The sequence below is a fragment of the Saimiri boliviensis genome, chromosome 19 (assembly GCF_048565385.1).
Source record: "Saimiri boliviensis isolate mSaiBol1 chromosome 19, mSaiBol1.pri, whole genome shotgun sequence".
Classification (NCBI taxonomy): Eukaryota; Metazoa; Chordata; class Mammalia; order Primates; family Cebidae; genus Saimiri; species Saimiri boliviensis.
Genome location: NC_133467.1, coordinates 44,840,239 through 44,858,189, shown reverse-complemented (window position 1 = coordinate 44,858,189; position 17,951 = coordinate 44,840,239). Strand labels below are relative to the sequence as shown.

General features: G+C 46.1%; 1 long non-coding RNA gene, 1 other non-coding gene and 2 pseudogenes across 12 annotated transcripts in view; 3 read left to right on the top strand and 1 right to left on the bottom strand.

Annotated features, from left to right (window-relative positions):
* The first annotated feature begins 1,624 nt into the window (after positions 1 to 1,624).
* LOC141582354 (U6 spliceosomal RNA) lies at positions 1,625 to 1,731 on the top strand. The gene has a single exon (XR_012515220.1). It is a non-coding gene; the product is annotated as a U6 spliceosomal RNA (small nuclear RNA).
* Positions 1,732 to 6,143: 4,412 nt separating this feature from the next.
* On the top strand, positions 6,144 to 8,097 carry LOC141582187 (telomeric repeat-binding factor 1 pseudogene; annotated as a pseudogene).
* A 4,040-nt stretch (positions 8,098 to 12,137) lies between these two features.
* On the bottom strand, positions 12,138 to 13,976 carry LOC120363111 (Krueppel-like factor 4 pseudogene; annotated as a pseudogene).
* A 1,500-nt stretch (positions 13,977 to 15,476) lies between these two features.
* LOC120363112 (uncharacterized) overlaps positions 15,477 to 17,951 on the top strand; it is a 42,277-nt gene continuing 39,802 nt past the window's right edge. For 9 of the 11 annotated variants that reach the window (XR_012515170.1, XR_012515177.1, XR_012515169.1 and 6 more), the window contains exon 1: positions 15,477 to 15,631. This is a non-coding gene — a long non-coding RNA (uncharacterized LOC120363112). Of the gene's footprint in view, positions 15,632 to 15,962; positions 16,103 to 17,951 lie in introns of those variants that run through there. The other 2 variants (XR_012515173.1, XR_012515172.1) reach the window with 2 other exon arrangements.

Below are 17,951 nucleotides of genomic sequence, written 5' to 3'. Positions count from 1 at the left end.
CTATTTATAAAGTGCAGCATTTGACAGCCTTGAGAATGACTAGCCTATGACCACAGACAGAGATGATGAGCCCCAGGGGCGTGATGGTGACTGTGTAATGCCATTCAGCCAGAACCTGAAGAACAAATTTGTGTTAGAAATCAAGAGTGGCTCCTCTGGGGGGGGGGGAGGGTGGTTTATGGCTGAGTAGGACCCAAAAGTGTTTCCCTGGGGCTGTGATTGCTGTGCTTGGATGTGGGTGTTGTTTGCCGGAGGGTTCACTTTGTGAAAATCCACTGCCCGCTTGAGGATTGTTCTCTTTTCTCCATGCATGTTGTCCTTCACTCAAATATACATTTCTGGTGTTTTGAAGCAATTCTATCTACGATAAGAAGAATTGCTCCTACTGCATATCCTTGTAAATGCTGCATTGAAAAAATCAGTGTAATTTTTCCAGGAAATAAGTACATATAAAGAGGATAATTGACGACAAGAGCAGTCGGCTTGGGAGCTGACACCACAAAAGCTTTGGGAATGGATGTCGAGCTAGGAACCAGGAATCAAAATACAGAGAAGCCTATGGGAGGTGAAGGATGTGAAGTGATGCCCCAGGAGTGCATGAATGAATGAGTCATCGGCAGTGGCTCTGGGCTTGGCTGGCAAGTCATGAACTTGGGGAAAATGGAGTTAAAAAATTGGTATTTAGAGGAGAGAGGTACTCATAGACCTCTTACTACACACAGAATGTGTGAAGATAGTGGTTGTGTGTGGATGCTTACTAGAGGGTCTTTTGGGGATGGGGCTCCCTGTGATCAGGTCGGTGAGATGGCTTGACGGGTGATGCCACTCAGCCACACAGGGCTTGCTCATGGAGTCCCTGCACAAAGTGGCCGTGGTGGCTGGGATGGACACTGCATGGGCACAGCAATCGCATCACCACCTTGGTGACAAGGCTGACCTGGCAGCTGCCACCGTTGAGGGCCCAGCCTGCCAAAAGCAGCTGTTACTTTGGATGGAGACAAAACAGGAAATGGTAATTCTGAATAAAATGGCATTATGACAGATAAATATGCCACTAATGATATAGTAGAGGTTTAAATAATTTTGAAATGATGAACAAGATTATACCAACGGGAAGAACTTACTATCAGTAAAGAAGTTAAAATGGTTTTAAAACTTTTTTTCCCTTCAGGCATATCCAGGCTGTTTTGAAAATAAGTTTGACCAAATCTTCAATGAAGTTTACTGAACTTATACATAATATCCAAGAGAATAAGGAAACATAGAGAGAGCTAGAAAACTCATTATTGTTTAGGCACCAATAACACTGATTCTAAAGCCAGCTAGAGAATAGATAAGAGAAAAGTATGATAGGATAGGCACTTCTAAGCAGTTAGACATAAAGATACTGAGAAAAACAGCAGTAGACGGTGTCCACCAATGAGCTATAAACAATTTAAAAATCCTGCCCAGGTTATGTATTCAAGGAATACAAGAATACTTTAACTTATCTGCAATGCATTTTACTACTTCATTAAAGAATAAAAGACAGAGACGGTCCCATTTCACCAGATGCAGATGAAATCCAACACTCCCTCTCACCTACATTTCTTCAGTTATCTCCACTTTTAAGAGCTTGTGATCATTTCTCACGTTGGCAGCATGCAGAATAAAACTGGAATGATACACAGAAGATCAGCATGGTCCCTACACAAGGGTGACATGAAAGTTCGTGAAGCAGTCCATATTTTTAAACTCTCAACAAACTAGGTATTGAAGGAACATACCGCAAAATAATAGTAGCCACCTATGACAAACCCACAACCGATATCATACTGAATGGGCGAAAGCTGGAAGCATTTCCCTTTAACATCAGCATAAGACAAGGATGGCCTCTCTCACTGCTCCTCTTCAACATAGTGTTGGAAGTTCTGGCAGGAGCAATCAGGTCAGAGAAAGGAAGGATATTCAGATAAAAAGAGAGGAAGTCAAATTGTCTTTGCAAATGACATGATTTTGTATCTAGAAATCCTGATTGTCTCAGCAGAAAGGCTTCTTAAGCTGATAAGCAACTTCAGTAAAGTCTCAGGATACAAAAATCAATGTGCAAAAGTCACAAACATTTATACACAACAACAATACAAAAGCAGTGAGTCAAATAATAAATAAACTCCTATTCACAATTGCTACAAACAGAATAAGAGGGCCGGGTGTGGTGGCTCATGCCGGTAATTCCAGCACTTTGGGATGCTGAAGCCGGCAGATCACCTGAGATCTCATTTGAGACCAGCTTGGCTAACTTGGTGAAATCCAGTTTCTCCTAAAAATGCAAAAATTAGCTGGGCATGGTGGCATGCACCTGTAATCCTGGGTACTCAGGAGGCTGAGGCAGGTTAATCGATTGAACCTGGGAGGTTGCAGTGAGCTGAGATGGTGCCATTGCACTCCAGCTTGCGGAACAAGAGCAAAACGCCATGTCAAAACAAACAGACAGACAGACAGAATAAGATGCCTGGGAATACAGCTAACAAGGGAATTGAAGGACCTCTTCAAGGAGAATGACAAATCGCTGCTCGAGGAAATGCGAGAGGACACGAACAGATGGAAAAACACTCCATGCTCATGGATAGGAAGAATCAATATCGTGAAAATGGCCACACTGCCCAAAGTAATTTATAGATTCAATGCTGTTTTCATGAAACTGACATCTCTCACAGGATTGGAAGAAACTACTTTAAAATTCATACGGAACTAAAAAGAGAGCTTGTATAGCCAAGATGATCCTAAGCAAAGAGAACAAAGCTGGAGGCATCAAGCTACTTGACTTCACATTGTGCTACAAGGCCAGTAACCAAAACAGCAGGGTGCTGGCACAAAAACAGACACATGGACAAATGGAGCAGAACAGAGAACTCAGAAATAAGACCACACATCTACAACTATGTGATCTTTGACCAACTTACCAAAACAAGCAACCGGGAAAAGATTTCTTATTTAATAAATGGTGCTGGGAGAACTGGCTAGCCATATGCAAAAAACTGAAACTGGACCCCTTCCTTACACCTTAGACAAAAATTAACTATGATGGATTAAAGACATAATTGTAAAACACAAAACTATAAAAACTCTAGAAGAAAATCTAGGCAATAGCATTCAGGACATAGGAAAAGTCAACAATTTCATGAAGGAAATGTCAAAAGCAATTGCAACAAAAGCCAAAATTAGCAAATGAGATCTAATTAAATAAAAGTGCTCCTGCACAGCAAAAGAAACTATTATCGGAGTGAACAGACAAGCTACAAAGTGAGAGAAAGGTTTTGCAATCTATCCATCTGACAATGTCTAATTTCCAGAATTTTCAAGGAACACACAAGGACATGGTCCCTACACAAGGGTGACATGCAAGTTCGTGAAGCAGTCCATAGTTTTAAACTTCAAATTTTCAAGGAGGACACAAGGTTCTGTGTCCTCCAGGAAACCCAGGCTTCTGCTGGAGCTGCGAGGTGCAGGGACATCCTGAGAGAGAATGTGGAGGTTTTGCTGATCATGGACTGAGAATTCCAGGGGGTGCAGTGGGAAGATTTGTGGAGTTGGGGAGGGAGGATGATGTGGACAGAAGAGGAGTGTGCAGAGCCTCGTGGATTCAAGTGCAGAGTATGTGGGGGACCCAGCGTGACTGACACAAACAGGGAGAGGGCATGATAAGCTCAGTCGTGGTGGGCTTGAGGAAGACGATGGTGCTGAGGCTGTGGGAGACAGGGGAGGAGGAGAAGGGGTGGCTCTCACCTGGGCTCTGTCCATGGAAGTGAGGATGGTGGAGTGGTTGGGTCTCCGTGCTGTGTGGACCTTTCTTGACCACCTGATGACAGTTTGGAGTTCCTGACACAGCGGGCTTCTTAGAGGATTGATTCTTGACCCCAAGGAAAGGAAGTGAGCTCATTCTAGGTCTCAGGTCTACCCTGATGCCTTCTTCAGGGGGTGCCACTTCTGGGTCCCCCGTGGATCCCAGCACAGGAGCCCTCTTCTGCCCTGCTGAGGGGACCAAGGCCCAGGGGAGCTGTGCTCAGATTTCATAATGCCAATATATATCTCCGCACCTTGGAATATTATGTGGACGTGGAGGTGTTTTTCCCAAATAAAAGAAAACTAAGTAAATGGGACCCTAAAAAAAAAAAAAAAAAAAAAAAAAAACAACTGAGCAATGGAGAGTAGAAGAAAATTTTCCTACTTTTCAGTTTCCCTGAATGTTGGTCTCAAGGGGCTGGAGAGAGAAGTTGCAGGGAGAACAGAAACTCGGAGAGGGCTGGAGCTCCCAAGCACTGCTCACCTCCACAAGAAAGACATGCGGGAAACGGTTAAGGCAATTTCACATCACTTTGAAATTCTGTAATATTAGGGAATTGTAGTAACTCTCTTCAGTGTAATAATAATATTGTTATCGGAAACATGTTATTTTTTAAGAGATGACCACCAAAGTATTTAGAAATGAAGGTCATGCTGTTGGCAAGTGATTGCCTAATATTTCAGCAAAAATCGTGGACATATAATTTATTACATACACAAAGGAAATAATTAGATCTATGGTGACAATTGTATTCTTTCCAACTTTTGGACTCTGAAATTTTTTAAATAACTTGGAGAAAAAAATTAAAGCTAATACTACATAATCACATGAGAAATGTTCACAACGTCATGTTGAATGAAAATTAAACTTCAAGACTAGCTGAGGTGACTCATATCCAATCCCAGAGCTTTTAGAGGCTGAGCTGGGAGGACCACTTTAGGCCAGGTATTTGAAAGCAGCCTGGGCAACATGGCGAGACCCCATCTCTACAACACACTAAAAAATTAATGAGCCTGGTGGCAGGTGCCTGTGGTTCTGGCTACTTGGGAAGCTGAGTAGGGGGATTGCTTCAGCCTGGGAGTTCAAGGTTACAGTGAACTGTGATCATACCACTGCAATTTAGCCTCAGTGACACAGCAAGACCATGTTTCAAAAAAAAAAAAAGTGAGAGAAAGAAGAAAAAAAAATAGATCAGGCCTTTCAAAGCATTCAAGAGCATGTGCATGAGAATGTCAGTTGTGTGTGGATGTGTCATTGTGTCGAGAGTGTCTGAGTAAGCATGTGTGTCAATATGTGTGACAACATCTTTTTGTCTGTGGGCAATGGTGTATGAGTCTATGTGTGCATTCATTCATTCATTTATTCACTCAACAAGTATATTTAAAGTAACAGTCACTGTTCGAGGCAGCTGTGAACAATCAAAATCACTGTCCTTGTCCTCATAAAGCATGTATGCTAGAGGACAGAAAGAGTATAAGCAATTAAAATAAATACAATCATAGCTGGGCACAAATGTATGTAATCCCAGCACTTTGGGAGGCTGAAGCAGGAGGACCACTTGAGGCCAGAAGTTTGAGAACAGTTTGGGAAACATATCAAGACTCCGTTTGTACCAAAAGTAAATACAAAACTAGCCGAGTGTGATGGCACACACCTGTAGTCCCAGCTACTTGGGAGGCTGAGGTGGGAGGATCACTTGAGCCCAGGAGTTTGAGGCTATGGTTAGCCAAGATTGCACCACTGCATTCCGGCCTGGGTAACAGCACAACCCTGTCTCTCAAAACAAATATGTAAAGAATTCTTAAATGTTAGTAAAAGGGTTGCGAACAAAAACAAAGCAGGGTGGGGTGAGGGGGGTGGGAGATGCCAAGTGGGCAGTGCAGAGACAGGCTCCGGTGGGCATGAGGAGAACGTGGGGCGGGGGGCGGGGAAGGGAGCCCTGGAGATGAGTTTCAGGCAGGGGAGTGGCTGTGCAGAGGCTCTGAGGTATGGACACCTGGGGTGCTGGATAAACCGTGATGCCTGGGCGGGCCTCGGTCTGGCCCCACCGCACAGCCGCACCTGGGTAAACTGGGCGGTCACCGGAGAGGGCCTTGCCCACGAGAGGGACTTTTCACCATGTTCTCCGCCCTCCCCACACCCCAGTTCCTCTGCCAGAAATGAGCGCGTGATCTCGCCTCGGGCGCACTTCCCGGGAAGAAGTTGCGCACGTGTCACTGCTGTCACAGGAAGCAGGAGCGCTGAAAAGGAAGAAGGAGCAGAAGAAAACGTTTCTTCTTTCCGGGTTTCTGGAGGGTGGGCCCGGAGGGCTGGAGAGGGGATGAGGAGACAGAAACCTCAGGGGCGGCTCCAGAGCTTCCCGCCCCTCCCGCGGGTGGGGTCCCCGGCTGCCAGAGGCCGCTTCACCCCTCCGATGCCCAGCGCGGCTCCGGGTCTCTGCCTGACTCACCCCCGCTCCTCCCTCCGCTGCTCCGCAGAATCCGAGCGCGGCCCGCGGCCGTGCGGATGGGGGAGCTGCCGGGCAGAAATGGGGCGACACGGAGAGGAGCCGCTGGGTGCCAGGCGCGGCTGGGGGCGCCCAGGGGAAGGACCCGGCTTTGTGGCCGAGGCCAAGGCCGTGGCTGCCGGCTGGATGCTCTGTTTTCTCAGCCGCTCCGAGGACTCTCGCCCACGGCAGCACCGAGGCTGTTCTTCACGGACCACCCAGTCCAACCGCTTATCCATTGAGAACTGCACACATAGGTCAGTTTTTGATACGAATTGCAGCAGCAAAAAACCTGGATGCACAGTTTGAAAATGATGAACGAATGACACCCTTGGAACAGCCCTGATGATCTGGGGTTCAGTGGAAAAGGAACAGGACAAACTTCACGAAGAAATAGAGAATTTAATCGAAATTCAGGCTATCGCTGTTTGTATGGAAAATGGCAACTTTAAAGAAGCAGAAGCCTTTGAAAGAATATTTGGTGGGCTGGGCGCGGTGGCTCACGCCTGTAATCCTAGCACTTTGGGAGGCCGAGGCGGGTGGATCACGAGGTCAAGAGATCGAGACCATCCTGGTCAACATGGTGAAACCCCGTCTCTACTAAAAATACAAAAAAAAAAAAAAAAAAAAAAAAAAAAAAAAAAAAAAAAAATTAGCTGGGCATGGTGGCACGTGCCTGTAATCCCAGCTACTCAGGAGGCTGAGGCAGGAGAATTGCCTGAACCCAGGAGGCGGAGGTTGCGGTGAGCCGAGATCGCGCCATTGCACTCCAGCCTGGGTAACAAGAGCGAAACTCCGTCTCAAAAAAAAAAAAAAAAAAAAAAAATTCGGTGATCCAAATTCTTATATGTCTTTAAAAAGGAAATTGCTTATGATAATCTCTCAGAAAGATACATTTCATTCCATGGAGTAAATGAAGAGTTATGTGAATTATGTGCTAAGTGAAAAATCATCCACTTTTCTAATGAAGGCAGCCGCAAAAGCATAGAAAGTAAAAGAGCAAGAACAATAACTTCTCAAGAGAAACCCAATGGTAATGATGCTGAAATGGAAACCGAAGCTAATTTGGATACAAGAAAAAGGTCTCACAAGAATCTTTGCTTATCTAAGTTGAAACATGGAACCCAACAACAAGACCTTAATAAGAAAGAAAGAAGAGTAGGAACTCTTCAAAGTGCAAGAAAGAAAAAAGAAAGCAGAAGAGCCAGTGAAAGTACGATACCTGTTTCAAAGGGTCAGCTGGTGACTCCTGAAAAGCACTGAGCTAGAAAAAGACAGATGTGGCTTTGGGAAGAAGACAAGAATTTGAGCTCTGGAGTGAGGAAATTTCGAGAGGGTAACATCTAAAGTACTGTTGCAGTATAAATTCAACAACCTGACAAATGTCATGTTAAAAGGCACAATGAAGAAACTAAAATGGATTTGCTCAGACAGTGAAGACTGATTGTGTTTGTAAAAGCTTGGTGAAAGGACAATTAAGTATTTTGGTTGCTACGTTTTGTTTGAAACTTGCATCATTGATGTATTTTAAAACTTTACATTGTTACAGTATTTTTCTGTGACCATCAATTAATATGAGGGTTTGTACTATAAGAGTTAAAGTATATGCTATCGTATTCTTTAAGAACTTTATTTTGATAAACTGTAAATTTGTTGAAGCCTGCTACATTAGCATTCCCACGCACAAATCCTGTTCCAATGAAAAAATTAAAAGCTGATATAAAAAAATTTAATTAACCTATTTTGTATCTGTAGGCTGACCTCAACCCTGTAACGTAACCCATTAAAATGTATTTGCTAGATGATTGAATAACAATAGTCCTTTGGTATGAGATAATGACTTGGTTTATGGCCTTAATATGCTACTTAATTACTTAAGACATGTATTAATAGAATGATAAATGTACAAAGTAACCTATAAGCATGACATTCTTTTGCTTTCAATGGTTTCATGTAAAGAAAAAAAAAAACTTGAACACAGTAATACCCAAGGACACAAGTGAACAATAGACACTGGGAAGGGAGGGTGGGAGTGAGAGCTGAAAACTGCCTACCGGGTGCTCTGCTCACTACCTGGGCAATGGATCATCTGTGCCCCACACCTCAGCAGTGCAGTGTACCCAGCTAACAAGCCTGCCATGTGCTCCCTGAATCTAAAATAAAAATAAATTTTATTATTACCCATGGAACAAAATCTGTACTATTAGCAAGAGTCATTTTGCGTCTCACTTGGAAACAATTTGACTTTTGTTCCAGTGTTTAAACTTTGACAAAAATGGTTTTGAATAGATCTGTATAGCCTGATGCCATAAACATAATATAACCTGATGCCATAAATATAAGATTCTCTGATACATTCATTTAACATATCAATATCGGGCCAAAAATAATATTGTATAAAGTTTAAATAGCTATTGACTATGAGCACCTTGACGTCTATGATAGGTAATAAACAAGGCCATACATACCTTACTAAGCAGTTTTGGTTTTTCACTAACATTGCATTTTTTAAAGATTTAAACTCACAGAATTATTGAGCATATTGACTTGTGTGCTTTATTTAGCAAGTGAGTAAAAATATTGGAATAATAAAGCATTTGCATAAAAATCAAATGGTAGTGTGTTGTAATCTGTATTTTACTTCCTATTAAGGTTTTATACGTGACTTTCCCATGGTTCCTGCATTTGTTATCTTATTATATACTATATATAATCAGAAACATGGATAATTTTTTAAAAGAAGAATCTGACAGCTGCGCGGCGACGCCCCCCTGTGGCCACAGGGCTAAGAACGGTGGCCCTTAGCTCCATCCTCACCTGCTCAGCCGAGACCTCCCCTGGGTCTCCCTGGGCTCCCGGCAGCAGGAAAGGCGTCTGAACACAAGAGGGCGCCCCTACCCCATGTCACGGTTGGGATCGGCCGCGTCTGTGTGGGTCTATTCATGGGCTTTTTATTCTATTCCATTGATTTAAGCCTATTTTATAACAATGTCGCACTGCTTTTTATTACTAGAGGTTTATAGTAAATCTTGAAATTACTCAATATGCATCCTCCAAATTCCTTCTTTTTAAAATTATTTCAGCTATTCGAACTTTTTATATTTTCATAGAAATGGTAGCTTCAGCTTGCCAATTTCTTTTAACATTTCCTTTAAAGCTCACTGGTGTCTTAATTGAAAATGCACTTAATTTAATAGCTCAGTCTTGGAGAAGTAATAACACTGGATATTCCACTTCTTGAATACGCAATTTCTCTGTTAATTTTGATCTTCTTTACTTTCTGTCGGTAGTGCTTGTAGACTTTAGTGTAGAAATTATACACACTATTAAAAAATTGATGCCTGAACATGGTATTACTTTGCTAATTTTTATTTTGAGACAGAGCTTTGCTCTGGTTGCCCAGGTAGAATGCAATGACGTGATGTTGGCTCACTGCAACCTCTGCCTCCTGGGTTCAAAAGATCTCCTGCCTCAACCTCCTGAGTACATGGGATTGCAGGCTTCCACCACCATGCCCGACTAATTTTGTATTTTTAGTAGAGAGAGGATTTCGCCATGTTGGCCAGGCTGGTCTGGAACTCCTGACCTCAAGTGACCCACCCACCTTGGCCTCCCAAAATGCTGGGATTACAGGAGTGAGCCTCTGCACCCGGCCTGTTTTTTATTGTATTAATTGAGTTGTGTTATTTAATTTGCAGTTTATTTGAATCAAACACTTCCCCATAAACCAATCTGGAGTGACATATTTTTTTTAAATTTGTATTTGAATTTATTAACTTCTTGCACTGAATTTTTGGTCTTTGTTCGAGAGAAATCATTGTTCTTGGTTCTTTTTTCTTCTAATTTTGTTGTCTGCATTTTCTTTTTTTAATCTGAGTAATGTTGGCCTCATAAATCCAGTTGAAAAGAGTTGCCTCCTTTAATTTCTAAAAAGGTGTGTGTAAAATTGATGCTATTTTCAACTGTGTGTTTCATATAATTCATCAGCAAAGCCTTCTGGACCTTCTGTATTCTCTATGGGAAGGATTTCAATTACAAATTCAATTTCTACAATTTATATATGGCTGGTCACATTTTCTATTTCTTCTTAGATCAGTTTTCATGAATTTTCTCTCTCAAGGAAATTGTTCATTTGGATGTCAAGCTTATTGGCATAAAATTATTAATATTCCTTTTCTTGACCTGAAGGTCACAGTGGTCTGATGTTCTTTTATTCCTGTTATTGTTAATTTGTATCTTTTTGTCTTGATCAATCTAGTTAGGGTTTTATAAAATTTACTGATTATTTTCCCGTACAAGCAAGTTTAGGATTTGTTAATTTTATTTATCTTTCTAAGTAATTGACTTCAGTTTCATTATCATTTCCTTCCTCTGCATGTTCCTTTTCATTTTTTATGGCAGAAGCTAAGTTACTAATTTGACATCTTCTTCTTTTCTAATAGAGGTACTTAAAAATGTCATTTTTTCTCTATTATTTCAGCTGCACACCATAGATTCTGATTTATTTTACTTTAATATCCTTCAGTTTAGAGGATTTCCTAATTTCTCTTGTGATTTCTACTTTGACAAAATTGTCATTTAGAGCTTTGATGTTTAATTTCTAAATACTTGGTATTTTTACAATCATGTATCTTAGTCCATTTCGGCTGTTGTAACAGAATACTATAGTCTGTGTGGATTAGAAACAAAAGAAATCTATTTCTCACAATTCCAGAGCCTGGGAAGTCCAAGGTCAAGACAATAGCGGAATGAGTGTGTGATTCAGGTGTTTCCAGATTCACAAATGGTGTCTTTTCTCAGTGTTCTTACATGGTGGAAGGGGCAAAGGACCTGAATGAAGTCCCTTTTATAAGAACAGTAACCTAATTAATAAGGGATCTGCCCTCATGACTTAATCACCTCTTAAAGGCGCCACCTCCAAACACCATCACATTAGGGATTAGGTTTCAATATATGAACTTAGGGAATGACCAAAACATTCAGTCCACAGGATCACCTTATTGCTACCAAGTTCTAATGCGTTTTCATATGGTCTGAAAATACGTCTTGTATGGTTTCGATATTTTCAAATGTATTGTTTGATGGCCTGAGATATAGTTTCTCTTGGTAAATGTATAATTCACACTTGAGACAATATATATTTTTTCACTGATGTTCATATGTATTTATATACATAAAGTCTGTGTGGTTAATGTTTTTGTTTTTCTAGTTCTTTGTTGGAATTTTCTATAGTTTTTAAATTTATTGCTAAAGTTTTAACATATCTAATCATGCTCATAGAATTCTCCATTTCTCTCTGTAATTTTATCCATTTCTTTGTGAACTCTGAAGTTAAGCTATTGGGCAGATTTCTGATTGCATGTCTTTTTGTTGGATTGATGCTTTTGTTATTGTGAAATGTCTCTCTCTCTCTTTTTTTAATCTCTGGTAATACATTTCATTTGAAAATCTCTTCTTTACTGGTAGTAATATAACCGGTAGCAATATAATGCTTTCAACCCCCTTAGGCTTACTGTTCACGGGACATTGCTTCTTCCGTCAATTTTCATTTAACTTAGACCTATGTGTGCAGGCGTTAGTCTGTTTTAACACTGCTAATGTTGTAACCAACCAAGTTGTAAGGAAAGTGCCACACTCTGAGATAGAATCAGCAGTTCTTTGTTGCCAGTGACCAAGAGACAGCTAACGCTCAAAATTCTCTTGGCCCAGAAGAAGGGGCTTGATTCCTTTTTACACTTTGCTTAGAGAAAGGGGGTAATCACCCCCTTGCATTTTGTAAGTCCAGGAATATTCAAGTTGGATTTAGAATTGGAATGATAGAAGATCCAGTCACAGACGCCATCGATTCTTTGATCTTTGTCTTTTGGATTCCTCGTTTTTCCTGATTATCCACTCACAAGTTGACTCAGCTGGGAACCTGACCATGAATGTAGTGCTTTCTGGCTGGGCTCCACCCCTCATCGGGAAGACCAGGTGAAAAGGTAAAGAAACAAACAAAAACCTGAATTCTCCCTTGGCAGTGTGGGTCATATCCACTGTCTGGGATTTAAAATGCCTCTTCATGTGCAAGGCGAGGTGGTCTGACCTGGAAAATGCTCGGTGGCATTTCTGGCACCGGAACGGGCGTTGCCCAGTGTGTTTACCGTAGTGCCTGGTCAGTTCATCTGAGCAGACGAATTTCCATCCACAGCCCTGGCAGTCACCGTGGTAAGGTTTCTCACCTGTGTGGGCTCGCAGGTGTGCCTTGGGATGGGAACTCTTTGTGTGGGTGGCCGTGCTTTTCTGGGACACGATCGTCTTCCCCTGTTTGGCCTGGGCTCCTCGGCAGGCAGGAACCTGGCGGCTTGAGCTCTTGGTCATGGAGCGGCGGACTTGCGGCTGAGTCTGGTCAGGCAGGAAGGATGGGTAATCGGGCCCTGGGTGGGGACGGAAGCCGGGGAAGTGGCAGGGCAGGGTGACAGTCCCTGCTGCTCAGCAGTTCCTCAGGTCCCAGGGGTCGGGGGCTGCCGCCCCAGGGGGACGTCGTGTGCAGCCCGCCGTGGCCATGGCTGGGAGGGGTCCAGCGCCTGAGTGGGTGCACGAGGAGGCTCCTCCTGCTTGATCTTGGGGTACGGGCGCTGCGGGCCGCCGTTGTGGGGGCCGCCACCACCACCACCAGGTGGCTACTGTCAGGGCGGTCTTCGCTGCCGCTGATGACAACTGGCTGTGTACTCGCTGCCCGGGGGCGCTCAGTGACACCTTCAGCACGAACTTGCCAGTCACCCCAACAGCTGGCAGCTGCAGCTGCAGCGGTGGAGTGGACCCCGGCTCCAACTGCGGCTGCAGCAGGTCCGCCGCAGAGCCGCCAGAGGGGCTCATGTTGTGGATGTCCTCCAGGTCGAAGAAAGCCGTCGGAGGGGGAGCTGACTTTCTGCCACAGAGGAGGCCTCCGCCCGTGGGGTCCCCACGCCTGGGTCGCCCCGCCGGCATCGGACAGCTGAAGCTGCAGGTGGAGGGTGCGCTGGCAGGGCCACTGCTCGACGGGAACGACGAGGAAGACGCGGATGCGGACAAGGGTACAGTGGCGGCCACCGACTGCTGATGGACAGCGAATTGGAGAGGACAAGGCCCAGGTCCAGGAGGCCGCTGAGCTCCTCGGTCTCTCTCCGGGGCAGGGGGGCACCGACTGCTGATGGACAGCGGATCGGAGAGGACAAGGCCCAGGTCCAGGAGGCCGCCGAGCTCCTCGGTCTCTCTCCGGGGCAGGGGGGCCAGGTTGCTACCGCCACAAGCTGCAGTGGCTCCGGCAGGTCTGTGGCCACGGTCGCCACCACTAGGTCCTGGCGTGGCCAGGAAGCATTGGGGGAAGTCCTTCATGTGGGAGAGCTCCTCCTGCCAGCTAATCGGGTTATTTGGAGCACCTGCTTAACACAGTGTCCTCTCCCTTCCCGCCCGGCCAGACGCCAACGTGGAGAAAGGTGGGAGCAGCGCCTCGCTGACAGCCCTGTCAGACTCGCCAGGTGGCTGCCTCATGAATGTGAGGGCCCAGAAGGTCCTCGGGAGCCCGAAGCATCTGGGGCACCTGAGCCCCAAAGTCAACGAAGAGAAGACTTAGAAACGAAGCCAAAACCCAAACCCCCAAGTTGCCTGACGTCCTTCTTCTTTAGATTAAATATAAATTAGAGTCATCCTTTTTAAAAAGTTTCTTTGTTTACAAAGTTCTTAGAAAAGTAGACAATCTTATAAAAATAGACAATCAGCAAGGCAAGAAAGTAGGCCCGGTGGCCGGGCTGCCCTCTCTTCCACTCACCAGCGTCCTCCACCACTATCACGGTCACCTGGGTTGCTGCCGTGGGCGCAGGAGCTGTGGCCAGGGCAGTGGGCAGGAGGTGCCACTCGGTGAGGTTGCCACGGAGGAGAACTGGTGGGTGCTGCAGGGCACGGAGTCTGGGGAGCTGGAGTCTGGATGCACGGAGTCTGGGTGCGCAGAGGCCACAGGCACGGGTCATGGGCCTGTGGGTGGGGAGGGGACCGGAGGGGCGGCGAGGTCACTCGGCGGCTCCTGGTGCCTCCGCTGCCTGTCACGGCCTCTGCTCCCCACGCGCCCGCTCCTTCTCTCTGGGAAACTTGGAAAAACTCTTAATATGTGCAGATTCCTTAGGCTTTCTTGATTCTTTCCGGGCCTTAACGTAGATTTAGAGAATTATAAATTCTTGGAACAGAAAATCTGCATTAAAAAAGTCTTCCCCGGTGATCTTTAGGCAGCTCATCTACAGACAGGTTCTTAGACACCCTGGCAAGTTTCAATGTTGACAATTGTTTTCTCTTCCCTCAAAGCAATGACAGGGCAGGTGGCCAATGGACGGGGACCGGAAACCGAGGCTGCCCCCGAGGGCGCGTCTAAGGCAGAAGACAAGGACGGCATCCGAAAGCACGTCCCGTCCCGTGGAGCTGCAGCATTTCAGATCAATACTGCAAATACCCCCGAACTGCCAAGGAACACGGCCCAGGCACCCTCTGAGGAGGGATTCTCAGTTTTAATTCCTCTGTTCTTCATCTTCTGCTCTGTTGGAACCCAAAACCTTCGAGTGGATCTCTCCCGTTCTGGGAGCGCAGCTGTTCCTGGGACTCGGCTCCAGCTGCTGCCCACTCTGCCCTAACCTGGCTGTGCCTTGGAGGTGGCGGCCCCTTTAAGGCCCCGCTGCGCCTGCGCCTGGGGCTCTCGGAGGCGGGGCCGGGGCGGAGGACCAAGCGGCCGCAGGGGGGCGGTGGGCGGTGGCTGAGACAGCGGCGGTGCCGGAGGGGAGGGGCGGGGAAGGGCGGGGCGGGGCGGGGCGGAGTGGGGGCGGGGGTGGGGAGGGACGGGGTGGGGGCGGGGGATGGGGGCGGGGGAGGGGAAGGGCAGGGCAGGGGAGGGGAGGGCTCGGGAGGGCTGGGGCGGGCTGGGGAGGGGAGGGCTGGGGAGGGGAGGGGAGAGCTGGGGAGGGGAGGGGAGGGCTGGGGAGGGGAGGGGAAGGCTGGGGAGGGGAGGGCTGTGGAGGGGAGGGCTGGGGAGGGGAGGGGAAAGAAGGGGAGGGGAGGGCTGGGGAGGGGAGGGGAGGGCTGGGGAGGGGAGGGGAGGGGAAGGGAGGGGAGGGGAGGGGAGGGGAGGGGAGGGCTGGGGAGGGGAGGGGAGGGCTGGGGAGGGGAGGGTGGCGCCGCCGCTGGGAGCCGCTCAGTGAGTGCGGCGCTTCTGGAAACGCAGGACAGGCGGGCGGGCTGCGGAGGGCGGAGGCGCGGGGCGTGGCGGCCGCCATGCCTGTGGGAAGTGGAGGTTTGCCGGGAAGTCCACCAGCGTTTGTGAGGTGAGGGCGCCGCGCCAGGCCGCGGGCGGGGAGTTCGGGACCCCGGCGCGCAGCTGGGTTGACGCGCGCGGGGGCCTCCGCAGCGTTTGCTGGGCGAGCAGGCCGGGGCGGCCGCCGGGCTGGAGTCCCTGCGCCGGGTTCCTCTCCCCGCGGCCGCCGCAGCCCTCCTCTCGGGGCGCCGGGAAGAATCCCGCTGGCGGGAGCGGGTCTTTGGGGCTTCTCAGATGATCTCACCGGGCGTCCTTTCACCGGAGCTCAGCAAGACTTTTGGAGTGGTGTCCTCGCTTTTCTTTTTTTTTTCTTTTTTTTTTTTTTTTGCTGGTAAAGCTGCTTTCCACAGGAAGTCTTTTCTTGAAGTGCTATCATTTCTTTGGGGTACAGTGTTGTTCACCCGAAGGAATGACTCCCAGTGCTCGAGGACGTTAAAGTGATCTGCTGGTCGTTTCAAAGCTTTGTTCTGAGCTGATACGCGTTAGTAGCTTTCTTTTGTTGTTAAATTTTATTGGTAAAATTTCACCTGTGAACCAGCAGCTCGGTTTTCTATTCTAAAATGCTAGCTTTAAGATTTCTGAGAACTTTGTGTCAAAGAAGTCTTTGAAAAGTTACAGAAGTCTGTGGAAGAAGTTGACAATTTGAAATGTGCCGGTGGTCGGGGGGCAGTGGATCACACGTGTAATCCCAGCGCTTTGGAAGGCCAAGGTGGGCAGACCACTGGAGCCCAGGAGTTCCAGACCAGCCTGGGCAACATGGCAAAACCCCATCTCTACTGAAAATACAAAAATTAGCTGTCTGTGGTGGTGTGTCCCTAGCTACCTGAGAGGCTGAGATGGGAGGATCTATCAGAGCCTGTGAGGCTGAGATTACAGTGAGCAGTGATCTTGCCAGTGCACTCAGGCCTGGATGGCAGAGGGAGAACCTAAAAAAAAAAAAAAAGTACAGGTAATAAATTTATACTAAGTAAAATTCACCACAGATGAAGAAATAGAACATTGCTAGATTGGGGTATATATGTAAGAGTCACATTGTTGGTTTTAGAGGTATCAGATATTGTTGAACATTTTCCCAAAGTGGTTGTAAAACTTATCAGGGAATATTCTGCTTATCCCACATCCTTGCTGATGCTTGTCAGTTCAAAGTTATTTTGCCATTGGAGTAGAGGTGCAGTAATGTATCAGTGTGGTTTCATTTTGCCTTTTCCTGGTATTGAGGTTGAGTTTTTTTACTGCCATTTATACGTCCTCTTTTGTGAAGTGCCTGTTAAATCTCTGTATCCTGTTTTCAGGATATGCTTGTTTTTCTGTTGATTTGTAACACTTTATTCTGGTTATGTGTCCTGTCTAGGATATATACGTATTGCATTTCTCTTTTTTCAAACTGTAGCTTGCCTTTTCACTCTTTTAATGGTGTTTTTAAATGAATGGAGATTTATTTTTTTTTTTTCATTTTTAGACAGGATATCACTCTGTTGTCTAGGCTGGAGTGCAATGGCACAATTACAGCTCATTGCAATCTCGACCTCCCAAGGCTCTGGTGATCCTCCTGCCTGAGCCCCCAAGTAGCTGGGATCTGCAGGGGAGCATCATTATGCTCAGCTCTTTTTGTATTTTTAGTAGAGATGGGGTTTTAACATGTTACATAGGCTGGTCTGGAATTCCTGGGATCAAGTGATACACCTGCCTTGGCCTCCCAAAGTGTAGGGATTACAGGCATGAGCCAGTGTACCCAGCCTGAGTTTCTTAATTTTAATGAAATTATACTTGATCAATCTTTTCCTTTATGGTGACTGCTTTTTGTGTCCTGTTAATCAATGCCTAACCTAAGAATATGAACACATTTTTTTCTGTGTTAACCTCATAGCAATTTTATTTTAGTTTATGCTTTTTTTTTTTTTTTTTTTCCAGACAGACTTTCACTCTATTTCCCAGGCTAGAGTGTGGTGGCATAATCTCAGCTCACTGCAACTTTCACCTCCTGGATCAAGCGATCCTCCCACCTTAGCCTCTTGAGTGCCTGAGACCACAGGCATGTGCTACCATGCCTGGCTAATTTTTTTTTTTTTTTTTTTTTTTGTAGAGATGGGCATTGAACATTTTCCCAGGTTAGTCTCAAACTCTTGGGCTCAAGTAGTCTGCCCACTTCAGCCTCCCACAGTGCTGGGATTACAGGTGTGAGCCACCCCACCCAGCCATGATTCACTTTTTACTCTACTAAAAAATAGCCATCTCTACTAAAAATACATGGATGTGACTGTTTAATGTAGCACCATATATTGACCGGGACATCCTTGTCCTTCTGGACTGTGTGGCACTTTTTTTCATAA